The sequence below is a fragment of the Halichoerus grypus genome, chromosome 11 (assembly GCF_964656455.1).
Source record: "Halichoerus grypus chromosome 11, mHalGry1.hap1.1, whole genome shotgun sequence".
NCBI lineage: Eukaryota > Metazoa > Chordata > Mammalia > Carnivora > Phocidae > Halichoerus > Halichoerus grypus.
This window is the reverse complement of record NC_135722.1, coordinates 4332068-4338332: the sequence shown is the minus strand read 5'-3', so window position 1 is coordinate 4338332 and position 6265 is coordinate 4332068.

The following is a 6265-nucleotide window of genomic DNA, read 5'->3' as shown; positions in this document are numbered from 1 at the left end:
GAGCTGCACCGCAACCCTGCGGGCCTCCGGGCCTCCAGCCCCGCGCTCTCCCGCCCCTGCCCTGCTGACCCGCCCCCTCCGCCCCTCCCTTGGCTGCCACCCCAGGCAGCTCAGTTCCCAACACGACGAATGATCTGGGTCTCCCCGGATTCTTGTTGCTGTGTCACGTGTGAGAGAACTGAAAATAGCAAGTGCAGCCTGGCCTGGGAAGTATTTGGTTTTTCCAGGGGGGCTTGTCCCAGGGCGCTGCCGCGGGGTTAGCTCACCAGCGCCCCTGCAGGCGGCCCCAGGCTCAGCGGTGGCCGCTGTGTCCCCCGCCCACCGTGTGACCGCGGACGGAGCACGTGGCCTCTCTGAGCCTCAGTTTCCCCAAGCACACCAGTGAGATAGTTGCCGCTCTGTTCTCAGCAGTAGTTTCGAGACTGAAGTGTGACAGGGGATTTGGGGATCACCCCGTGACCTCAAACGCTGTTGTTTCTCACAGACGTGTTGTATGAGGAAGTGGGGGGAAGAGCGGAACAGGGACTGAGGCCCTGTCGTGTGTCCTTTCTCCCTGAGCACCTGGGATCTGCACTGTCGTTAACGCCACGTTGTGGCCGCGGAAACCGAGGCCCAGGGAGGCGCCAGGGCGCCCGAGCTCACCAGGGACACTGGCTCAGACCCGAGGAAGCCAGCGAGCACCTTCTGTGCTACCGGGTGGTGCTCGAGCCGGTCCTGCGTGCAGTCGGTGCTCGGTGGGAGGGATGGGTGAAGGGACGGATGGATAAAACCACAAAGCCTCCTTTAGAAAGGCGGACGTGGGCGCATGCTCACTGCCCGTGCAGCTAACGCAGAACCCAGCCCCATGGTGGGCGGTGGGCCTGAGGTCCCCAGGAAAGCAAGGACTAGGACCCAGAAGCATCTAGAGCAGGCCCAGGGAGCCTGACCTGTGACGGTGGGTGTCTCCAGGCTGCAGGCACATTTGGGCCCCTCTTGGGATCTCCCGTACGCCCCACACCCCTGCAGCCTCACCAGGAAGTTCCCATTAATCCCCCTGTGAAGTCGGGAGCCAAATACAGAGGTGGTTGGCGCCTTGCCCAAAGTCACAGAGCCCCCCCCCCCCCCCCCCGTACGTGTTTGGGAACTGAGGGGGCATTTCTGAAATTCAAACCAAGTTTCAAGCCACCCCTGGGTGGGTATCTTGGGAGAAAAACCTCCCTGTTGATGGTGAAGCCTCCAACAGTGGCCCTGGTGTGACATGAAGCCATCCTCAGGCTGAGCCCGAGTCAGTGTCCCCACCAAGAGGGCGCCTTTCTCCACTGCAGCTTCCGGGGGACAGTGGCAAGAAAGCAACATTGGAAACACAGCTGCGTGGTGGTGGGTGGGCTCTTCATTTCTGTGCGAGGAGGGGGAGGTGGGAGAGAGGAGGCCCCTGTCCCCTGGTGAATCTCAGGTTTGTTTTCTTGCCTGGAGTCGGGCCAAGCCCTCCCCTTCTCATCTACTCCGCACACTGCCAGCTCTGACTTTGCCCCGGTGCCTCGTCTGGGTTGGCCTCGTTTTGCAATCCCAGCCGTGCCAGGGCCCAGCCTGGCCCTGCCCTGGCCCGATGTGCTGTGGCCTGCCCGCCTGGGGCGCCTTCCACTCCCTCCTGGGGGTCCTGTGCTAGGGGACTGAGTCGATGGCCGGCCAGGGCTGTGTTCAGACTTGGTGCTGCTAGCCCACTGGGCGACGTGACCTTGGGAGGAATGCCCCTGAGCCCCCCCAACTCGCCTAGCCTCTTCCCTTGTCTGCCGGCGGGGAGAGTGACAGCCGTCCTGGCTCACAGGACGGACGTGAGAACAGATAACTGTGGTGTGGGAGATGACCTTATGGGCACAGGAATTAACATTAAAACAAAGCCTTGTCACCTATTGTGGCAGGTGATGTCAATCATCCTTAATTTTAGAGAGAGAGCGCGAGAGTGAGGGGAGGGGCTGAGGGAGAGGGAGAGAATCCCCAAGCCGGCTCTGCGCTGAGCCAGAGCCCAATGTGGGGCTTGCTCCCGGGACCCCAAGACCACAACCCGAGCCGAAATCAAGAACCGGTTGCCTAACTGACTGAGTCACCCAGGTGCCCTGGCGGGCATCCGTCTAAGATGACCCCCACAGGGCCCCTCCCCTTGAAGGTGGGCTGAACTTGGTGACTCACCTCTCACCAATGGGACACAGCAAGAGTGAAGGGATTGGGTTAGACAGGATATGACTTCTACCTTGTTAGTCCTCTCTCTCTCTCTCTGGCTTTTCTCTCTTGACCGCTCTGATGAAGCCGGCTGCCCTGTCGTGAGTGCCCTAGGGAGAGGCCCACATGGTGGGGGAATGGAGGCCCTCGGTCCAACAGCCCGCGAGGAACTGAATCCAGCCAACAGCTGCTGAGTGAGCCTTGAGCCTCGAGATGGCTGCGGCCTTGGCGGACCCCTGGACTGCAGCCTGCGAGAGACTTGGAGCCAGATGCCCCCAGCCAACCTGCATTCAGATTCCAGTCTAAGAAAAACTGAGATAACAGATGTTCTTTTTTTTTTTAAGATTTTATTTATTTATTTGAGAGAGAGAGAGAGAGTACAAGGAGAGGAGGGGCAGAGGCAGAGGGAGAAGCAGACTCCCCGCTGAGCAGGGAGTCCGATGCTGGCCTCGATCCCAGGACCCCGAGATCATGACCTGAGCCGAAGGCAGACACTCAACCAACTGAGCCACCCAGGTGCCCCAACTGATGTCCTTTTAAGCCATGAGGTTTTGGGGTTATTTGTTACGGAGCAGTAGATAACCAATACACATACTTATTTTAATGTGTCTTAGAAAAAAACATAAGTAGCACATCGTTTGGATTTGCAGACATTTATTGATTGATTGCAGTGAAACTCGGGGAAATGAGTTCATTTAAATCAACTGTAAGAGAACTGTAAATAAATAAAAGAATAAAAATAATAGATAAATAAAAGAATGAATGGAGGGGGATGGAGAATGACCAAAGTTTGATAAGAATTAAGATATTGATGAGACAGGGCGCCTGGGTGGCTCAGATGGTTAAGCTTCTGTCTTTGGCTCAGGTCATGATCTCAGGGTCCTGGGATCGAGTCCCGCATCGGGCTCCCCGCTCAGTGGGGAGCCTGCTTCTCCCTCTGCCTCTCTCTCTCTCTAAATAAAATAAAATAAAATAAAATAAAATAATGATGATATTAAAAAAAGATATTGATGGGACAGTAATTTCGAAGCCACGGCAGGTGTATTCAATATTAGAAATAATTAAGGTTAAATTGGGGGCAGCCGTCTACGGGGGTGTGGGCAGGATTCCTCTGGTTCCCTGGCTCCTCCTTGAACCACAGCCTGAATGTGTGCAGTCCGCATCAGGGGAGGGGCAGCTTTGTGTCCTGATTCCTGCAGCCCCATGCCCAGTGGGCATCTGGGAACCGCGCTTCTAGGGCAGCGTCTGACTGTGGCAGTTACCTCCCTTCTTTGGCCTGAGGAAGGGGGACAGCAGAGGTTGGGGTACAAGAGGAAGGAGAGAGGAAGACAGGGGTAGAGGGTATCAAATGAGGTCAAGGTCACGCCTTGGCTCCCCTGCAGAATTGCCTCCCAGTCTGGGGCACCAGAAAGACCCGTGGACCAAGCAGGTAGGAGGACTGACTTCTTCCAGGCTCAGCTGCACACAGGGGGAGAGCTCGGCAGAGGACTTCTCCCCTCTGGCCTGGGAAGTGCTGTCACCGTGACCTCTTTCCCAGTCCTGTCTCCTCCACTGGACCAGATGGACAAGGAGCTCTGAGGGTGGGCTGGTGGGTGGGGCCGAGCACTCAGACTGTTCCCGCAGGAAGGGCACCCTGCTCCCCGAGCGCCTCCCATCCGCCTGGCTCTTGACAGGTGTCACCTTGCTTAAACCCTCTTAACAACCATGTGAGGCTGGTGTAATTTTCTTCCCACTTTACAGATGGGGAAACCAAGACAGAGAGGGGTGGGATGTGCCCAGGGTCTCAGAGCTGGGTCTGCCGGAGAGCAGACGCTTAACCGACTGAACCACCAAGGCACCCCCTCCCCACTTCATTTTAAATAATTAATTTAATTAATTTTCACCAAATGCTTTTACTGCCTTGCGTTCCACTTGAGCCTCCTTGAGTTTGTGCCCAAACCTAAAGGGAATTCTTTAATTGCAATAAAGATAAATCCTTGATGGATGGGCCAGTTTTTACAAAGTTCTCCATGCATCTATTGCTTTCTTTTTCCAGAATAAAAGTATCTTAATTTTTTCAGGTTGTAAAATGCATGCTTCTTGTTTAAAAAAAAAAAAAATCAAACCCATGAACAAATTCTATGATTTCTCTCTACTCTCCTGGGATAACCATATTCTTGCACTCCAGCCCTTTTAAATATTTGCCAACTGATTCACTCAATGATTGTTATTGTTATTTTAATTTGCATGTCTTTGTATTCTAATGAGGTGAAGCTTTGTTTCAAGCATTCTACATGGATAATTCCTCTTTTGTGAACTTCTGGTTCAAGTCCTTTGTTCCTTTCCCACCTAAGGAGAATTGAATCTTTTTCTTACAGACGGATTTTTAAGAGCTCTGTGGGAGGCAGAATTTTGGTTCCTGGTATCTTCATCTCCCACCATCACACCGGTGGTTAAGATAGGATAGCTGGCAAAAGGGATTTGCAGACGTAATTAAAGTTACTAATCAGCTGATCTTAAGATTATCCTGGGTTATCTGAGGCACCCAGTGTACTTATAGGAGCCCTTAAAAGGAAAGAGATGTAGCAGAGGGAAGAAGTTGGAGAGACTGGAAGCATCTTGCTGCATTTTGAAGCATCTCATTCGAAGCATGAGAGACTCAGTGCACTCTTGCCGGCTTTGATAATGGAAGGGGCCTTGAGGGAAGGAATGTGGTGGTCTCTAGGAGCTGAGAATGACCCCTGGTCGACATCCAGCAAGAAACAGGGACCGCAGTCCTAGCCAGCCCGGTGAGTGAGCCTGGCCCTGACACCTTGACTTTGGCCTTGTGAGGCTCCGATGATGCAGTTTTGGAATATAGGTGAGGTTCCGTGGGGTGGAGTCTGGAGCCGACGACCAAGAAAGAATTCTTGAGGCGTCTTTGGTGCAAAATGGTGGTTTATTAAAGCACGGGGACAGGACCTGTGGGCAGAAAGAGCTGCTGCCCTGTGGTCTTGAGGAGTGGCTGATTATATACTCAGGAGTTGGGGAGGTGAGGACAAAGGGGTTGTCCAGAAGGACTGTCATATGCTAAAGACTCTCAGGATACTGGAGGCCTGGTTATTGTCAAGCCAAGGTTGTTTTTCACTCTAATGAGGCACTAACATGAAGACAATTGGGAGTTTCCTGGAGGAATGTTACATTCCTCCTCTCACATGTCCTTGTCAATGGGCTTCAGGTTCAAAAGAAAATCAGTTTTATTTACATTTCCTTCTGCCTCAGCCTCCCTCAGTTTCATGTAGGGGAGGGTGATGTTAGGGCTTCAGGAAACTGAGTTACAGGTCTCTGGAAGTTAGGTTATTGATAAGAAAGCTTCTTCCTTGTAAATCACTAGGACATTTGTAAACTGAGGGAGACTCCTGTCCTGCAGGACTGTGATCTCCATCAGTTAACCATTGGTTTTTCCTTTAGGGTAGCCAGGAGTGCCTGAGGAATGTCACATATATCCCAAAGTGGGGGGGGGAGGGGGTTGTAGGGTCCAGCTTCGGCTTTGTCCTCCGCTCGCCTTCTGTTCCCTCATCACCAACACGAGGACCCAGCCCAGCTCCTGGACTTCTGACCTCCGGGACTAAGAGATGATAAATGGCAGAGGTTTTTGGTAAATTTGCGGAAATGTGTCACAGCAGCAATGGAAAACAGCTGTTTATGGGTTAATGTTGGAAACACTTCATGTATATGTTGTAAATATTTTTTTCAAGTGTGTCAGTTGTCTTTTTAAACCTTACTCTTAATTATATTCAATCTTACTAATTTCATTACCAGAGGGTAAACTCAAGTCCCGTTTTGGGGGGATGTCCTTTGGTCGTGACCCCTACGTACCCAACACTCACAAGCAAAACCCAGATTCCTGGGCCCTGCCCGGAGTTTCGGATTCAGCAGTTCGGGGAGGGCCCAGGAATCTGCCTTTCAAACCGGTGCCCAGGAGCTGCTGACACCGCTCTTCGGGAAGGTATTCCTCCCAGCCCTAAAGGGTCCCTAGAGCCCCGCCCTGCGGGTAGGAAGCTGAGCCCCACCCCCTGAGAAGCAGGGCCCTGGAAAGCCCCGCCTCCAC